The following is a 20680-nucleotide window of genomic DNA, read 5'->3' on the forward strand; positions in this document are numbered from 1 at the left end:
AGGAAGCTCTGACGTAGAAGCTGTTGTTAATATGAGGAAAATAGTTTGATAAACAATTACGGCATAACCCTACACAGAACATGGAATTACAATAATAATGGTAATAATATATTAGTATCATGTAAAAGAGCATGTAGCAATGTATAAAGGAGAAGAATGAATACTATTAAGAACAATTTTAGTCCAAACAATTCATGTTTTTTTTATTCGTAAATGTCAGTTCTAAATGAAAGTAAGAATGGGATTCCAACAATTAGATATGAAGGGCTTTCTTGTCATGTGATAATTGATGCCGATGCGCGTTTGCTGTTGTTGCGCCACGTGTGGACGGTGAAAAAAAAAAAAAAAAACGAGACGCAAGCTTCATCCTTCATGACTGTTTCGTCTTAGTTTCACGTTCATTTCCGATAGTCAGTCATGTATATTATCATTATCATAAAATATTAGTGGCAGTCTAATCTTTCATTGTCAGGTGTCCTTTGGGGGAAACACATTCTCGGATACTGCATCCGTGTATAGGAAAAAATTATTTAAAGGAGAATAAATTCTCATTGTATTATACATGTCTTGGAAGATGCCAAAACCAGTCTACTTGATGTGTATGTACTTTTCATATTTTGGTTTATCGCAATTATATTGTGATCACAAGTCGGAGTGATTTAGTATTGTAAGGGTAAACTAAGTACATATTCGTTGTACATCACCCACATGCAGCGAGAGAGAGATCCCATGATTTGTTTTCCAGTTATATCTGGATTGATTTTCCATGATTCAGTAAAGAGATTTATTGGATTTGACATTGCTAGCAGCAAAATTAAGCTTTGCTTGATTTTATCTTTCACCAGACACAGTTAAATGAATAGATATTCATAGTATTAGGTTAAAAGAATAAGAATTTTTGGACATCACGTGATTGTTTGGGGAGTCAACGTTGCCTTTTAAATTCAACATACATGTATATATATATATATATATATATATATATATATATATATATATATATATATATATATATATATATATATATATATATATCACTTTCTTTTACCTCTTTAAGAATACAGAACCTGAAGTAAAACATAATACGCGAGAAAATGTGGTCACAGAATAGAAAATTAATAAATGAATATAAAAAGAACAGAATGGCAAGGTGACCTTGGTTTGGAATCCTGAATGTTCGTCACACAGCATTTCCCCCGTCCTATGTCAACGAAATCGTGCAAATCATCTTTCCTCTGCATCCTCCCTTCCTACTTCTTCCCCATTTAGCTGTTTAATATCACGTCTCATCTAGCGGATTAACAGTATGCACAATGGTTTTCTAAATAGGAATGTTAAATTTACCATAAATACGAGGTTTACCTGGAGAATAGGTGACAATGATGATGATAACAGTGCCGTTAGCTGCAACTGCTTGAAGCTGAGAGGGTCCATATATTAGTTTCTATCAACCCCAGAAGTGAAATAAATTGTTTTTATCCCAGTATTTGATTTTGATTTTGCTTTTGTTTTTAGACACTCCTCAGAGGTAAGAAAACCGGCTTTTCCTACTCTTAATAGGAAAACAGATATTTGCGTTCAGATTATTTTTCCTTAAACAATTTCTTAAAATTTTTGTCCTTCATGATAACTGTACAGATCTCCAAAATTGTGACTCTAATTTCATTTCAATTCCTGCCAAACAAAACAACGCTAAACATTTCATAACAAAACATAAGTAAGAGCTTCAAAGTATTGTGACAACAGTCGAAGCATTTTGGAAGGAAGCAAACATACCGTATACAGGAGGCACAGGTCAGATACACCTGGATGCTCTGCCTAATTTGCTTCAAAGATATGTTGCGGTTTTTGGTATGTATAGATTAAGAAAGAAAGAGAGAGGCTAGGAAGCAAATCCTATAGGAAACCAGATTACCACATTAGAGAAAGAGAATAATGTAGCAGCTAAGAGGTAAAGAGGTGTTTGTAACGGAATGTTGTTGATGGAAGAGTATGAGTTTTACCTTTGTGCAGTGTTTAGCTCCACACACATTGAACGAGGCAGATTTTTTTATCGTAAAACATCTTGAAATTTAAGAAAAAGAAGCAAATGCTCTCTAATAAAAACAAAATACGGCTTCTGTAAATACGTTGAAGTAACTATAAAACAAGCATTTGGCAACTCAGTTTCATGGGAGCACTTGCGCAGTATTGCATCAGATATTGAGTTCGCCATGGGCCGTTTAAGGGATCCTTAGCTGCATTCTTATGAATTTTATCCCTTTTATGTATTTAATTACAATCAAGTTTACACTACTTGAATGGGTTTAATTAGAATTTTTCGGGTCACATTTCACTTATAACCCGACAGTTCTTTTAAGAGACCGTTAGCGCATATGATAAGGTCTTCAGTGTGCATTTACGTGACGTAAATAACCAGAATTTCAACACACAAAAGTTAAAGACGGCTGCATTATATAATTATGAAATTAGTACAGGATGGTTAAGCCGAACATAAAGCTTAATTCCTGAGATAAAGAAAAAATGATGGCTTATGAAATCACACCTGAATTTTAGAAGAAATAACGGTTTGGACGATGTTTTCTTCCTAATATTATATAATTTAACCGCAACTGGACAACAACATCATCGAAATAAAAAGAGAGGTTCAATGAAATTTTCCTATAAAATAATCGAAGAACTGGAAGGGAGAGGAGACAGAAATCTAAAGAAACCACATTCCCGACATTGAACTCTACTAAGTTTCAAGCCACTTGATTAAAGAAAGCTGGCTGATGAGCACAGGGAAATTTGAGAATTAACGCAACTAACAGAAGAAAGTCTGAGGTGAATGAAGGGGAGATATGGAAGATGGGAAAACAGGCAGAGGAGACTGGAAGCGGTCGCTGATTAACAGCAGGGAAAGGGAGCAGATGCTGCACTTTTCATATTAGATTAAAGGCTGAAAATGAAGTTAAAGAAGGAGAGAGTGAATCTCTTATCAAGGAGTTTGTTCCCGTAGGGGGTATTGCCGTCAGTGCACCTAATGCGGTGCGCTGTAGGCATTACTTAAGGTTCTTTGCAGTGTCCCTTCGGCCCCTAGCTGCAACCCCTTTCGTTTCTTTTACTGTACCTCCTTTCATATTCTCTTTCTTTCATCGAACAATTGATTCGTAGTGCGACTGCGAGATTTTCTTCCTGTTACACCTTTCAAACCTTTTACTGTCAATTTCCGTTTCAGCGCTGAATGACTTCATAGTTCCCAGTGCTTGGCCTTTTGCCTAAATTCCATATTCAATTCAGTTCAATCAAGAAGTTTGACTAACTGAACCAGACTGCCAAGTGCCCTAACGTCGAGAGATACAGCACATTGGATTCTTTAAAGTGCTGGCGTGAAGATGTCCAAGCATCAGTAAGATAAGGAAAGAAATTCACCATTTGGCCTTTCCTCATTAAAGACATATTGGTGACCCAAAAAGGACAGCTGAATTCAAGGTGGTTAAGAAACTGAGTGTTGAGTAAGGTTTGGTCACTAGAAATTTTTAGAAAATAAGGCAGCAGGAAAGTAGTTTGAAGGATTAGAGCGAATGTAGCCAGGAGGCTGCAATCTTAAGCCTAAAATTATTGAATTTACAATTGATTAAAATGGCTTATAAGACAGGATAAAGTTATGAATACTCTCTAGGAAACAGCAAGTTATGACTATATTCATGATGATTCCAGTACATACAGCAATTGACACGATACACTCGACAGCAAGAGTTTGGCCTAACGGACAAGTTATCGATCCTCTAAACCGAAAGGGGTAGGTCTGAATCCTGTTACGGTTGGTGGGTTAAGAACATATATGATTTTTTTTCGTGTTTTCGGCGTCCCTGCTTCCTACCAGGATATCGATTGCCAAGAGAGGGGTTGGCAAAACGGCAGGGAGACTATAGTATAAAGCATTATTTTAATGAACAGCAGGGGGTGTATAGGTTAGTCTGTCTGCACAGGCAGTTGTGTTTGGATGTGAGAGACAGTATGGTCGGTATTATGTGATTTCCATGAATAGCAAATAACTCGATATAAGACAGAAACTCAGAGAAACCAAACTGGATATAGGCTTTCGTTGACTGTGTTCTATATTTGTGGAATCCGAGATCGTAACATCAGCCAACATAAAAGTACGCTTAAGAGATAAAGCGTAAAAAGCAAGGAAACCAAATATTTAGCGTTTTACCCTTTTGCCAAGTTGATAGAAAGGATAGTCTCTCTCTCTCTCTCTCTCTCTCTCTCTCTCTCTCTCTCTCTCACCATGGTAGCATCTTTTTAATAAATGACGCAGTAGTCCCGTGAAATGACACGAACCTCCAAGAACACTGATTAGGCAAATTGCGCTGTTTGTGGAGATTACCATGACATGCACAGTTTGTTGCGTGGCTGTGAAGCGTAGATTCTGCGACGTGAACCAAATATTTTACTACCAAATGACCATGCATACATTTACAGTGTTGAATAACATGCTTTTTAGTAAATAGAAAACGAATCTTATGTTGTAAAGCGTATGGGTCGTATGTGTATTTACTGTATGTATGTATGTGCACACATATTGGGTTTAAACTGTCAAGCAGTTCTTTCTCTTTTTACTTGAGCGGAGAGATTTTCCATAATCTATGGCCATAGCTAATGTATCATGAATTAATCAGCCAAAGAAATACCTACATGCATACATACATTTCTACGAACAGCTTCAGCATCACCATGAGAGAGAGAGAGAGAGAGAGAGAGAGAGAGAGAGAGAGAGAGAGCGTTCCCAAGAAGACTCAGCAAAGCAACGGACGTAAACATAGATTGCATCAGCAACCCTGTGTTGACAGAGGGCAAATGAAAGTTCGACTAAGTACATTAATCTCGTTTCACACAAAGCGAATAATCAGGGCATTGGCTGATGACGTATGACACTTGTTTCTGTCATTCTGTCCGTCTCTCAATGAGTCTTCACGGACATTTAGCCGAAGACATCCCATTATGCATATTAAATGGCGAGAATGTGACGAAATGCTTCTAAAAGCATTTGTTGTTATCTTCAATTCATCACACATATTTTCATGTATTAATATCCGGGTACATTGCACATAGTCTCCCTTGAGGAAGCGGATGGGTGACCGTGTAGGCATATGCATGTGCATGGATCTAACAATCGCATCCCAGAAGTCAATGCTTGGAAACGTGCAAAAGAATTAGGCGTCTGGCGTATAGCAATGGGTCACAGTGAGATCCGAAAGGAGAGAGTTTGACGATTGTTTCACCTAGATAACTATAAAAACTGACGCCTAAGAACCTATCAAGAAAATTTCACTAATTTCTTCAGCGTTATTTTAAAACATATATACAAACATACAAGTACATTCCCTACGCAAATTGAAGGACGTTTAAAATTCTAGTGACCATATTTATCCATCTTTACGTATTTAGGAATGATCTTCAAGGTTTATGACTCAATTATGATCCGGTTATTTCATGAAGCTATGAACGTTGTTTATGTATGCATAATTCTTTGGAATTGTCTGGTTAAAACAGACGGATAGGCAAAGGGGGTATTATGAAACTATATTTCTGTTTATTGGTTTATTGGTTGTCAATTTTCCGAAAATGATCACAAGTTACCTCAGAGGAGATCAACAGAACCGACAGCTAACTGTCTTAGAAATTATAGTGGAGTAAAATGAGGCAATAAAGAACCTCACAAAAGTAGTAGGATAATCCTAGAAAACTAAGTTATAACTCAGAAGGGAGCAACTAAGCTGCTTCTAAGGAGAGGGATTGTGCAAGAAGTCGGTAAAAGCAACCTCAGAAAAAGAATTGTGCAAATCAGAAACATTCGCTGGCAAACTCGCCCAAGTATCGTGGACAACTTTGAAAGTGTTTTGCTGTCTTTTCTTCACTTTACCATCAATTGGAAAATTCATACTGAACATCGATATCTTCTTCTTCGTTTTAACGTGCTTTTTTCCCATTTTCTATATGGGGTAAGCACGATGCCTTCTTTACGAAGGACTTTGATTTGGCGTTGGGGTAAGCCGTAGCCTCGATCGGCTGCCCTGCCTGACATTGCTTAGACCCTGGTAACGATGTGTACGTGTATCGTGCCAATCCCCAGCTCCCTTTCTCCCAAGCAGCGAGGAGAACTGGGCAGGTAGGTCGACAGTTCGAGACGTGTGAGGTGTCTGTTATGTTTTTAGAAGTTGTTGGAGTGGCTTTGTTTATGTGTGTATTAGTCTGTAACACCCATTTGCTTTTCAGCAAACCTATCCGTTGATTACATACGTAATCCCGGGGTGTCTACTTGGATAGCAAAATGTCCATCTTCACTGACCAGTCGGCTGCGGATTTGAACCTGCGCCACGGACTTCTACGAAGTCCTAGGCCGCTGCTCTACCGACTGAGCCACCGACGCTCTTGAAGATCGATATCTATTCTTCAAAATATATGGCACGAGGCCAATCCCTTATATTCTCTTTCTGAAGCGATTCCTCATCCAGGGTAAAGTCTGCCTGGATTTCTCACCCTAGAGTAACTCCTGATTTAGGGTGAGCATAACTATCCTTTCTCCCCCTCGATTTAGGACAACCTTGATGGGGTGAGGGGTCTCTTGAACCCCAGGAATCTGTTCCCGGGTTTGAGTCCAAGAGTGCCATGTACCATTATATATATATCTTTGATTTAATTTTTGTGGAATTTTCAGCTTTTGCTAAAATTTATTGGACCTGATAAACAGGAAAAGATAATCATAGCTGGGATTGGGTTTATATCAGAAGCTAAATAGTGGGAACTGTGGTAGGACCATCAGCTGTCCGATAATGTCCAGACCTGAGAGCTATCAGGCAGAACTATTCTTTAGGGCTGGACCACAGATTCCAGGGGTGTCTGGTTCTGGGGATAGGACTCTCGGCATTCTATCCGGTTTGCCCATAACACGATTAGAGTGGGGATGATAGTATTCTCGTAATACCTTTAGTCCTAGCAGGCGGGTTTGGCTTACACTTGGGCCACTATAATCGTGTTGCATCCCCTGTGGGTAGGGACGTGTACATTTGGGAGTCAGTTCTCACTTGTGCCATTGGTGGAAGAATAAACACCATGAAAGCCTGAAGATATCTTTTTAAGGTTTTCAGGTTTATTATTATTTTTTTTACCCCTGTCAAATCTTTATGTCTAACATTTATAAGGATTCAAGTACCCCCAGACCCTCTGATGGTACTGTTCTGGCACAGATGATGACCTCTGCAGCCACCTTGGAGATTGAAATTTCTCCAAATGTTGATGATTTCTCCAAAAATAAATTGACAAAAAGCAGTAATAACAAATATTCTGATCCCCCTCCTGACTCCCCCTCCCCTAGACCCTCTAGCCATGCTTCATTGATGGTGACTTCAAGCAAGGACACAGACTTCTCCAAGAAATCTTCATTGAAAATTAAATCCTCTACGCAGCCAGGTTGTGTAAAAAATTTGAGAAGACTTACCAGTCCGTTGTGATTATGAAATGATCTCGACAGCTCTGAAATCATTTGGAACTGTTGTAGAAATCAGGATGAACTTTATTGATATTGAATCTAAATGGGAAGCGTGGGTTACCCTTAGGAGCCAAGATGAGGCTCTAAAGGCTAGTAGTATGATAAGTGCCATGCAAATAGGTCAAGCTACAGTACGAGGAGCCTTAACAGACAAAGTTCCCAAAGACATGGATGTCTATGTGCCATCTAAATGGGCTCAGGATAAACCAGAGAGAAACCAGAGGAGGTTTAGGAGTCCCTCCTTTGTGGGTGGTAGCTTCAGCCAAGGAGGAAAATTATAACTACTGTAAATTTTGCAGGTTTCTTCAGAAAAAAATGGGAGGAATAAAGAGTGGTGATATTTCTCTTTTTGGGAAGAACACCATTCTTATTCATGCCAAATCCATAAGCCAAGCATATATGCTGACCTTGTTGGACGTAAAAAATGATGGAATGATTACGAAGATCAAGCCCCACTTAAGCTTTAGTTATGGGAGGGGAGTACTATTTGATAAAGACCTTTATGACACGACAGAAGAAGAAATTCTAGAAATGAGTCCCACTTCAGTTTGTAGAGTAAAAAAGGCAGCTATTGCCAACATGATCATTGTAACCTTTGTAGACTCTGAAGTACCTTCTCATGTCATATTTGAAAATGAAAGGGTATGAGTACGTCCTTTCCAGCAAAGACCAATGCAGTGGTATCATTGCTTTAAGTTTGGCCACCCATCAAAAAACTGCAAAAATGCTAAAATTTGTATAAACTGCTCTGGTGTTCATCATGATGATGAATGTAATAGAAAAGCAAAATGTGTTAATTGTCAACTGGAACATAAATCCAATAACAAAAATTGTGAAATTTACAAATTTGAACTGTCTGCACTAAAAAAAGCCAATGCAGAGCATATGAGTATTGGTTTTGCGAAAAGACAATTAGGACAACAACCTCGGAGGTATGCTCAAGTTCTTAAGCCACTACCCCTATCTATCACTAGGGGTGCAGTGGCAGCACCCTCTAATGTAGCAGGTGCATCAACCCCTGTGGTAGTGGCCCAGCCATCTGGGTCAGGTGCTCGGCCTGTTGAGGCTAGAGCACAAGCCTCCAAGGAGGATAAGATGGCACTTAACCCAACCACCTTGGAATTGTCTAAGGCAGAGTCTCTGCCTGATTTAATGGAGACTGAGGAGCAAAGCACCAAAACAGGAGACATTTCCCTCTCATCCTCTCTTCCAGTTAAACATGCATCACTTAGTAATAGATACGAAGTACTAAGCTTGATGCAAGAACCCCAGCCTGAATTTAAACAAATTGACAAGAAAGGGAAACAAAATAACACCAGTGAATCAAAAGATAATAAACCAAACCTGCCAAGACCAGTCCTTTCCAAATCGTCTCTTGAAAATACTCATAAACATAGGAGAGTAAATGAGAAGGCTGCATTCAAAGGGCCGTCCACCAAGCCCAAAAAATAGTTTTCATGTTAATACTGCAATGGAACTGAAGAGGTCTTGGGGCTCGAAGTGAAGAGCTGAAGGTACTGCTCCATGACCATAGCCCAGGTATTGTCTCCAGGAAACTAAGCTTGGAAGCATACGATATAATCCTGGGTTAAATTACAGCATATATAATTCTCCACCATCAATCGGAGATAGAGCTAAGGCAGGTGCAGCAGTTATTGCGCATAAGTGGTTGCAACACTCCTTGCTGTCAGTTAATACTCATCTCCAAGCTGTAGCAGTAACTTTCATTTTAGACAAGCAAATTACAATTTGCTTCATCTATGTTCCTCCTGATTTGCATTTCACATATAATGATATTCATTTACTGGTCACTCAGCTTCCTACTCCTTTCCTCCTCCTTGGTGATTTTAATGCTCACAACCTCATATGGGGTGGGAACACGACAGATGCCAAGGGTAGGATGTTGGAGGGTATTATGGATGATCATAATATCACTATACTCAATAATGGAGCCATGACTTACCATAACATCTACTCCAATACTTATTTGGCTGTCGATCTGAGCTTTTGCTCACATAGTGTTCACATTGATTATGAATGGTCAGTAAATGAATATCCAACTGGGAGTGACCACTTCCCAAATCATATAAAAACAGTTAAGAATCAGCCCTCTGACTCACCTCCCAAATTGAAGGTAGATGAAGCAGACTGGAAAAAATTTAGTGAGTGTTCTCATGAACAAGAATGTAAAATCATTTCCATCCATCTTGGAGGTATATAATTATTTCAGTGACACCACCATCAACAGTGCAATTGCCTCTATTCCAACAACAAAAGGGTTGCCCTCTAGACCAGCAGTTCCTTGGTGGAAAACAAAACCTGCAGTAGTATGAGAAAGATCACTATAAAATGGTACAAAAAGTATAAGAGGAGTTGAACTGCCCAAGCCAAAGTTATTTACCAATGTGCTGTGGCCAGGCAAAATAAATATTTAAAAAAAGTAAAAAGGGAGTCATGGATGTACTGCATTAATGGCGTTAGCTCAAAAACACCATCCAAAATGATTTGGAAGAAATTTAAAAACTAAATGGCAAGTTTGTCCCTGAACTTCCGTCCTTAAGATAAATGGTGACCTTATCACCCAACCAGAGAGGGTCACAGAAAAATTAGGAGAATATTTCTCGAGAATATCAAGTAGTGAGAACTATTCTGTAGAATTCCAAGACAATAGAAATGCCCAGATTTTTCTTGATTTAAGTGAAAATAATTTTGAACCGTATAATGCAAAATTTACACGGCAGGAACTCAAAGATGCCTCGCAGAATACCAAACCATCAGCCCCAGGTGAAGATAAAATACTCTATGAAATCTGAAACATCTCCCAGAAAAGTCAAAGAAATTTCTTTTAGCTATAATAAGTGAAATCTGGGAAACTGGTATTATTCCTAAGAGCTGGAAATAATCATTAATCCTCCCTATGAAGAAACCAAACAAGGATCCTTCTTTACCCAGCAGCTACAGACCAATAGCTCTCACCAGTTGTGTTTGTAAGCTGATGGAAAAGATGATTAACACCAGACTTGTATGGCACTTAGAAACAAATAAATTCTTCCTCCGTTCCAGTTTGGCTTTAGGAAAAGTAGATCTACTTTAGATCCCTTGCTCAGGCTCTCAAAGCAAATACAACAAGATTTTACTAAACAGAGCCAAACAATAGTAGTTTTCTTTGATTTGGAAAAGGCATATGACACCACATGGCGTTATGGTATCATAAAAAAGTTGTATAAGATGGACATTAAAGGAAAAATTATCAGATTTATAAATTCGTTTTCATCAGAAAGATATATAAAGGTAAGAGTTGGGAATCATGTATCACGACCTTTCTTACAAGAAGAGGGAGTTCCTCAGGGTAGTGTCCATAGTGTCACTCTCTTTGCTATTGTCATTAATGAAATATTAGAAAAGATATCATCACCAGTAAAAGGGTCTTTATTTGTAGATGATTTGGCTCTGTACTGCACAGGATATGGTGCAGCATCTACTAGCAGGTTCATGCAAAAGGCCATCGATAAAGTAAGCAAGTGGGCTAATTAGCGAGGGTTTCGATTCTCCGAACCAAAAACTGTCGCTGTTCGGTTCTGCAGACGCTGAACTAAGGAAACCATTCCAACTCTTACCTTAAATGGAATTATTTTACCTTACTCTACTGAAGTAAAATGTTTAGGAATGGTCTTTGATGAAAAGCTCACTTGGAATAATCATATTGACCAGTTAAAAGTGAAAGTGAAGATCATTAAATATTTTAAAAATAGTATCTAATTTTAATTGGGGTGCTGATAAGAAATCGTTGTTAAGGCTTTATAAATCAATATGTTTTTCTGAGTTAGACAATGGCTGCCAAGTATACTCATCTGCTTCAAAGAGTAAACTTAAGGGATTGGACGCTGTGCATAATATGGGGCTAAGGATCTGCACTGGAGCTTTTAGAACTTCACCCATTTAAATTATGTATGTAGACTCCCATCAGCTACCACTGGACTTAAGGAGGCATGAGCTAGGTCTGAGACACACCATGCGGCTGAAAAGCTCAAAGGAGAATCCTTCTTTTGAGATCTTAAAACTGTGTGACTCGAGTCTTTTTGGATCTAGATCTTCAATACCATTTCAGATCAGACAGCTGGGTGAACTGAAGGATGAAAGTATAAAGATGCAGAAGATCCTACAAGTTGAACATCCTGCTGTCCCTCCATGGTTTATTCCAGCAATAGATGTCTGCATTAAAGAGACAAAGAAGAAAGAACGTGAAGAAGAAGAAGTCAGAAACAAGTTTTTGGAGCAAGTTTTCGGAAGATGGAGTAGGATGTGCAATGGTGTGTGAGGGGGAATCATATATAAAAAAGTTATCAGACTCCTCATCCTTATTCACTGCTGAAGCAACAGCCATAGTGGATGTTTTAAATCTTGCATCTGATAAGAAATTTAAATCCGCAGTAATTTATAGTGACTCAAGGAGTGTTTTAGAAGCCCTAAAGAAGTTTAACCCTACCCATCCCTTAATTCAAAAGGTTCGTGAATGGCTTTTTTTTTATCTTTCTGTTCGCCGCAAGTCAGTAAGGTTTTGTTGGATTCCTAGGCACACTGGTCTAGAAGGGAACGAACTGGCTGGTGGTAAAGCAAAGGATGCTGCAAGATGTGATTTCTTAACTAATAAGGTGCCACATTTTGTACGATATCAGACGATACATTCGTACAAAATGGCAGGAGAGATGGACTTTCCTTATTTTATGCACAAATAGGAAGTACAGAAACAGAAAAAGTATAGAATTTTGGAGTTCGGGTTTTAACCTTACAGAAGATTTGTGATCATCCTAACACGGCTTAGGATTGGCCATACCCGCTTCACTCATAACTATATTTTAGAGGGAGCCATTGCCCCAGTTTGTGCTCACTGTGATGGTCAGGTATCCGTTGAGCACATGCTGGTGCGCTCTCCTAAATTTAATCGCCTTAGGGCAAAGTACTTACTAACTGGGAAGACTATTTTAGAAATTTTAAATGATGACGTTGAGGTAGATAACCTTATGAGCTATCTGAAAGAATCTGGTTATTTCAATGGGATATGATTTCAGTATATTTAATGAAGATTTTAGTCATATTTATTCTTATACTAAGTATATATTTTGAATATAAAAGTTTAATATATACTTATTTTTTGTTGGTTCGATCTAATATCATTCTTCATTTTTTACGTTTGTATTTTAACATTGAATTTTACTAGTATATCATCATTCACCTATTCATTATCAATCATATCATTAATTTATATATTTCACCTTCATTACGGCGCTGAATAATCGTGATGGGTTCCGGCGCTTGGTCTTCAAGACCTAAATTTCATAATCAACCAATCAGTAACTATCCTTTATGAAATACTATTTATCCAAATAATCTCTGATTTCTTATTGATGTTGATACAGCAATAGTTCATAAAGAAAAAATTTCAAGCGGTTTTTACATTTGATTGTCGAAATCCATATACAGTTCTAGAAACCACATCTGAGAAGTACAAGGATATGGTGTAAAATGACTGAAACTTTAGATATGGGGTGAGATCTGGAATACAATAAAGAATAGACAAAACTTACACGATGACAAATTTCAGGGACATGAAGAAAGTAAAACTTGACAAGTACTCAAGTCTAGGTACTAAATTTTAACTAAGATCACGTGTATATATATATATATATATATATATATATATATATATATATATATATATATATATATATATATATATATATATATATATATTATTTGGCGTGGGTTATCTGGCTGCCTGTCCTCTGACCAAAAGAAAAATGATATGAAATAAGATATCTTGTATACAAACTTGTTTAAACGCGATCTGATCTTAATTCTGGAAACAGTCTCTTGTCTACTAGGTCAGGCCCCTCCCCCCACTAAAAAAAAATAACGATTTTATCTGATCAGTGTTATTTCTGTGAATGCAAAGAAAAAGAAATAAATGAATGAATGATGACCTTAATTCGAGCTTTGATTCGTAAATGCCCAAGTATAATATATATATATATATATATATATATATATATATATATATATATATATATATATATATATATATATATATATATATATTTTGTAATTTCTCTTAAGCCGTTGAATTATGGTATTTTACTATGAAAGTATAAAAGTGTAATAAGTTTTCATGAGAAAAAGAAATCGTTTTATAGGACGCAAGACCTATTTTATATCACGACATTATTATTATTATTATTATTATTTATTATTATTATTATTATTATTATTATTATTATTATTATTTTTTTTTTTTTTACATTCTAACGTCACAAGAATTATCAGTAAGTTGGCACTCTCAGACTGAGTCATATCCGTGAGTTTATACTTCATCAGCTGAACAGCAACAGAAAAGGTGACTTCAAATGAATAAAATAAAGCATACGGAAGGAGAGAGTTACTGAGGACAAGTGCACTCTTCATTTTCATCGGCATAATTTAGCTCTGAAGGTTTCGCGTCAACGCTATCTTCAGTAGGTCAGTAATGTCTATTCTGACATTATCCCCATGAATGAAAGATGGTAATGAGCTTGATCATTGGTGACAGGAAATGATCCTAAAATTCGAAAGGAGAACCAAGCTTTTTCTTACAACACTTCTATTACGCCTTCTGTCCCCGATAAAATTCTACCCAACACTCTCCCTTAACTGGTCAATTGCCTATGTTCTTTTGAAACCAATCTAATGACTCCCTCAAAGCCGTTCACTTCATGTACCCAAGAAGTGAAGATCATTTTGCGTTTAATACCATCATGAAAGGACATAAAGTTGTCCTTAAGAAGCTCTCAACGCCACCATGCTTATACGTCGCATAGAGAGTCGTCTTTGTGACGACATTTGAAGATGTAATCCAATGCGAGTTGCTCATAGCATCTCTTTACATTCTCTCACTGGGTTAGTCTCTTTCTTCGCTTAGATATAAATTGCGCTGACGGCGCTAACAATTCAACAATTCTACCCTAACAAACAACGTGCATAGCGACGACGACTAGTGGAAGAGATGTAAGTTACAGTTTTCATATATATATATATATATATATATATATATATATATATATATATACACACATATATATATATATATATATATATATATATATATATATATATATATATATATATATATATATATATGTATGTATGTATGTATGTATATATATATATATATATATATATATATATATATATATATATATATATATATATATATATATATATATATATATATATATATATATATATATATATATATATATATATATATATATATATATATATATGTATGTATGTGTGTGTATTATATAAAAATATATAACTATATATATGGATATATATTATATACAGTATATAATTATATATATATTAATGATATAGAAGTTTTAAAAAAATGAGATTCTTTCTTTCCCAGCTTTCAGGGGACCGTCTGGTCCTATCTTCAAGGCTGGAGGCAGGCTGACCTCTGAAAAGCTTGGAGATAATCCCCGTTTTTTTAACCTTCCGTATCACTGAGGTCTTCTGTGGAAGTTATACGTACACATATATATATATGTGTGTATATATATATATATATATATATATATATATATATATATATATATATATATATATATATATATATATATATATATATATATATACACACATATTATATGATGTATTTTAAAATTAATACAAGGGATGGAGTTTTGAAGGGTAAAAATGAATGTAGTATATATCTTACTTGTTCTATATGCGTTTATCTTGGAATTTCTGCCCTGTTCGTTATTTCTGCTCCGAAATTCTCTTAGATAAAAGGAACCTCGTGAAAAATTATGATTGCCTGGTCTTGACCCCTTTTAATACAATCACTTTGACTCTTTATTTTCTTCGGATTTGGGCAGTTCATGAAACTCCGATTCTTCTTTATATTCATTAAGCTCCAAGCCACATCCTATCATTTCCTATGGAATTAGCAGATCATTAAAACATCTGAATGCGTCTAATGCTTATAAGCATTAAACGTATTGGGGGCTGAGATCCTTTGTTGTTACTTTCTTTTTTAAATTCTTTTATTCCTGATAAAAGTATTTATCCTCTCCCTTAAAATCATTCCCCTTTTTGGCCTGGTAGGATTCAGCATTATTCACATAATTCACTCAATTACTAATCTTAGCGAAATCTCTGTCAGTAGAATCAGTAACCACTGTCCTACAGCTGGGAGGTGGGTTGGATACAAATGAAGTAGGTCAAGCCACATACCATGTGTGTTTATTATGAACAATTCAGACCAAATACTACCCTGAGAAAGACCCAAGATTGCATTCCTCTAGTCACTAGATTACTCGTCAACAAATGCTCTTTGAAATTCAGTAATTAATTACTTCTGTAATACTTAGCAATGTTCTTCCTACTCTCATCTGTCTGAATTTAAAAAGTTCGGTTTCAGGATTAACATGGTCAAATTCAGCATTAACGTCAAGGCCAATCTTATAAACTTCATGACCAGGCTCGAAGGATTTCTGTACAACACGAAACGTAGGAAGAAGAGCATCACATGCTCCCGGCCCTTTCAAAAACCAAATTATGAGCTTGGAAACATATATTTCTAAACAACAATCTTCTTTATCAAATTACACAAAAATGAGGAGTCCTTGTCAAGAAATTAAGTGTGATAGCCTCCGGATATCCACAAATGAGAACCAAATTTTCAGAATGTTAGAAGGAAATATGTGAAGAGTTGGGTGTCAATGTAGATATACGAAGGCTCATGATACCTGTTCGATTTCTGTACGTAGACCTGTTAGACGACATATTTTTCAGGAAGCTTAGATTCAAAGATAGCAAAGAATTTTTTCAGATATTCAAAATAATTCAGTATAGCATTTTCAGTCCACAGTGATATGTGGAGAGGAAGCGTGATACATGATGAAGCACCTGATTGCATTTTTTTTTTCAAGCTGAACAACATACCCCTCTGACCACTCCATGTTCTGCTGTCTCAGATCTCTTGCTATACCTTCAGTTCGGGGAGAGCAAATAACAGCAACAAGATCATAATCATATATTTGCTTTATTATCGGTAATTTCAGTGCCAACAATCATACGACTAATTGAGGTTAAGGACACCAGAAGCCCAGAAAACTAGTCTGTAGGGCACCAAAGTAAGAGATTCAGGCCATCCAAAGATTTCCAAACTTCATTGTGAAAACTCACAAGTTATATTAAGGTCTGTTCTAGGACTGCCCACGAACTTCTCAGAAATTATTATTTTTCTTATTTCTCGATTATTCAGTGTATACTTTTGATTTCATTAGAACATCTATGTTATTGTGATACACTGATCTAATCTATTAACTTTATTGCTTTCTGTCAGTAACTCCATATCGGAGTACAGTATTAATTGTATAGTTTAAAAGTACATTTACCTCTGGTGGAAACTGTATTTTCGTTTTAGTTTTTGCATCTGTTGTCAGGATTCTGCAAGAATGATTGATCAGTTTTTTAAAAGAAATGATCGAAAGAGTCGCTGTGTACCAAGCAACAATTAACTAAGTTTTGATATGGATCTGGGCCTGGATTTTGATTAGGTATTTTACTGTTCAGTGTTTCTTTTACCGTTATAGTCACTGATATATATCCAAATAAAACAGCATATTCCTGAGTTGCTGCCTATATTGAGGATACCCTTACTTGGTCCATGCATTTGGGGAGGGCACATAACTGCACCTAAGTAAACATTACTTTTATATACAATAAAGCATATATATATATATATATATATATATATATATATATATATATATATATATATATATATATATATATATATATGTGTGTGTGTGTGTAAATTATTTTTAAGACCATACTCTATACAACAAGAACACTCGGTAAAGAACATTCATCTTTCGAAAAGATGAATTGAAACCCCTAAAATCTCTATCTTTATGTATGTGTGTTTTGTGTGTGTGTGGTAGCAGAACGTCTTAAGAATGGATCATGATGAAACTTGCCAGATAAATTTATTAGGTGGCCTCTTCAGAACTGACACCTTTTTGAGGTAGAGTCTCTGAGATTAGATTGTGTCCATAGCAGCAAACTGTCAACACTGTGCAGATTCCTCTGAAAAGGTCAGTACTTTGAGAGGCTCACATAAATATATCTCTAGACTCTAGAGTGTTGTTAAATTCTCCTCCCTTGTCGTTGAGAAAGACGTATACCGTTGAAAAATATACTTCGCATAGAAGCAAAGGAATGTATGGTTAATGGGATTGAGCCTCGAAGGGTACAGCATCAACATGGAAAATGCTGATCAAGGCTGACTGAAATACCATCTGCAGCCAGGCACTTAAAAATCTTGGAAGGAAATTTATAACATGAACAACTCATGAGTTAAAAATTAATAGATAGAATCCCTAGTTAACAAAATTAAGAGTAGCAAAAACTATATTTTAAATTGTCTCATATTATTTGCATTAGTGGTTAAAGATTCATTTTTTTATTATTTGCATTAACGGTTTAAGATACTTTTTTAGGCACTCGTAGATAGCATTAGAGGAACCGGAATTTTTATGTGGAGGAAGCACAACATAACTTTTGTTTCTTTAGAAGAGAAAAATATGTTGGAAAAATGGAAATATACAAAACGCAATGAGTATACAGTGACCTTGTGTAAAGGAAAGGAAGCCTTATCTGAATTGCACTTATTCCTGTGTAGCCTGTTCTGTTTCATTCTAATGTGAGCAATAGTTCGGGAAGATAGGTTTATAAAAATATAACGTTAATCAAAAACTGTCTGGTTTAAAAAAGATTGTGAGATAGGCCTGGGCCAATTGTGTTTGTTGCGTTCGTCAACAGATTTTCACTGTCAGGAAATAATGGAGGGTCAGCAAAGATTTGGCGTAGTTATTTCATGTAATTCGCTCCTTAAACGATTACACTAAAGAAAACTCTTGATAGTTCGCTTACGAGTTATAGCACTACCGTACTGTGAACTTGAATAAGATTCTGCGTATTTAAGAGCGGCTGTCAGGCTGTGGAAATTTTTTTGTTTTCTTCACTGACATTGCAGGTAAATGATGAACGTGGAAGCGACCAAAAATTTTTTTTTTCCCGAAGCCATTCTGAAAATAAAATATTTGCTAAAAATAGGAAAGAAGACCTAATTTTCTTTTGGAGACAGTTACATGGAAAAAGGGAAAATAAAATGAAACAATAAATGCCTTTTCTGTTTGACAGTTCATGTATCCTTCCAAACATTGTAGAGAGAAGGAAACAGTCTCGACGTGAGACGTTTTCAGGTTATCTGCCTCTGAATCTTCATGGACTCTGACGTTTTCACAAATTATGGTGAAAAATTTAGTCGTCAGGTATCAAGTGATTCAACCAAACATCCCAGTTTACAGAATTTGCGTCTTTCTGTATATGCTTACTTTCGATACGAGTACATGTTCGATTTAACTTTAATCTGGCGTCACAACAATAATGCACCACTTCCTAACCTCATGGAGAGAGAGAGAGAGAGAGAGAGAGAGCGCATTGTTGCATCATTAAACCGTTCAGCAGTATCTTGAATTTATGTAGCTGAACTTAATGGATGAGAGAGAGAGAGAGAGAGAGAGAGAGAGAGAGAGAGAGAGTGATAAAATTAGCATTTGAGAATATTATATAGGTGGTGCAACTCCACCCGAACGATAATGCCTCATATCCTTCTCGACAACCATGGGACCTGGCATAGCAACAGAGAGCCCAGATCACGTGATTCTTCCGCTTCAGGGAAATGAACAGACCAAGGCTATACTAGGGAAGTCTCTCTCTCTCTCTCTCTCTCTCTCTGTGTGTGTGTGTGTGTGCGTTGTATGAAATATTGCAGGATTTGGAGTAACTGTATCGAACTTGTGAGAACATTTGTAACAACTAGGTTCTGTAGCAATATTACTGTAGATGTCCTGTAGCCTAAATAATAGAAATTAATTCAGTTTATCCAAATCTGTTGACGTGCAAAAAACTACATTCCTTGACGGTATTTTAAAAGAATGCAGAAGAAAAAATATTGCCAAAAGACAAGGAATAAACATCGCAAGACGAAGAGATTGAGGGCCGAAAAGTGCATCAAATTGCTCGACCCTCAAGCTCATAATTTTAGACAGATGACCAGGATGCTACGGAAGTCTGGGCTAGACTCGAGAATCCTCTGAAGGTGGTGTTCGTGAACATGGAAACTTCACAGTAGAAATGAAACAAAAATTATAAACAAAGAAAAATAACTATTTTCAACTAAGTCATAAACTTCAATACAGGCATTAAACAAGCCAAATGCACTAGCTTGCTTAGTAAGATTCCAAGAGCAGTAAAAATTTTCCTAGATCGGCGAAATGTGACCCATTCTACCCTCTGGATCCTGATGCCACCCATGAGAGAATAAATCTTTTAGCTCTTGGCAACGTAGTTTGATTCTTTGCATTGGGTTTACCATAGTTCTTGATTACTTTATGATATTTCCCACCGATGAAGAAAACTTGTTTAAATAAGGACTTCAAAGGCCGAATTTTTTTTGTAAGAAATATTTTGAGTAATTAAAAATTTTATGGAAACAAATTAGTAAATTTCATAGAATATTGTAATTGGAAAGCTTTGAAGAATTATGCTAAAGTTAGCAATTGCTGAATCCTTAAATCAGGGCCTTCAGCATTCGTAATTTTCGGAATTACTTCTAAACTGTTGTGTAATTGATTGTATTTATTGCTTTCCTAGATTGTTTTGCCCTTGTATTTCCATCGAAAGTTTACTACATTTTCACTTCTCATTCTCTTTTTTATTCATAGGAAATTTTTGTTTTGTGAATAATCCATATATATATATATATATATATATATATATATATATATATATATATATATATATATATATATATATATATATATATATATATAAATCGAATACTCACAAAAAATATACGTGTGTGTGTTTGTGTGAACAGGGTTTTCTGTTTATTTCTAAAATGTATTGTAAGTATTAAAACAACGTCACACCAAAACAGTAAATAAAAAAAAAAAATACTGGCAGCAATTTTGTTTAAAGAATTTAATGTCCAACCAGTTAACAAAACTAGAAAAGTTGTGTCCTGTTTTA

At 36.1% G+C, this 20680-nt stretch overlaps 1 protein-coding gene across 10 annotated transcripts in view; it reads left to right on the forward strand.

Annotated features, from left to right (window-relative positions):
- Positions 1–20680, forward strand: part of Balat (Beta-alanine transporter) — a 299782-nt gene that overhangs the window by 139063 nt on the left and 140039 nt on the right. The gene's annotated exons all lie outside the window — the stretch shown is intronic.

This window comes from Macrobrachium rosenbergii, chromosome 4 (genome assembly GCF_040412425.1).
Source record: "Macrobrachium rosenbergii isolate ZJJX-2024 chromosome 4, ASM4041242v1, whole genome shotgun sequence".
Classification (NCBI taxonomy): Eukaryota; Metazoa; Arthropoda; class Malacostraca; order Decapoda; family Palaemonidae; genus Macrobrachium; species Macrobrachium rosenbergii.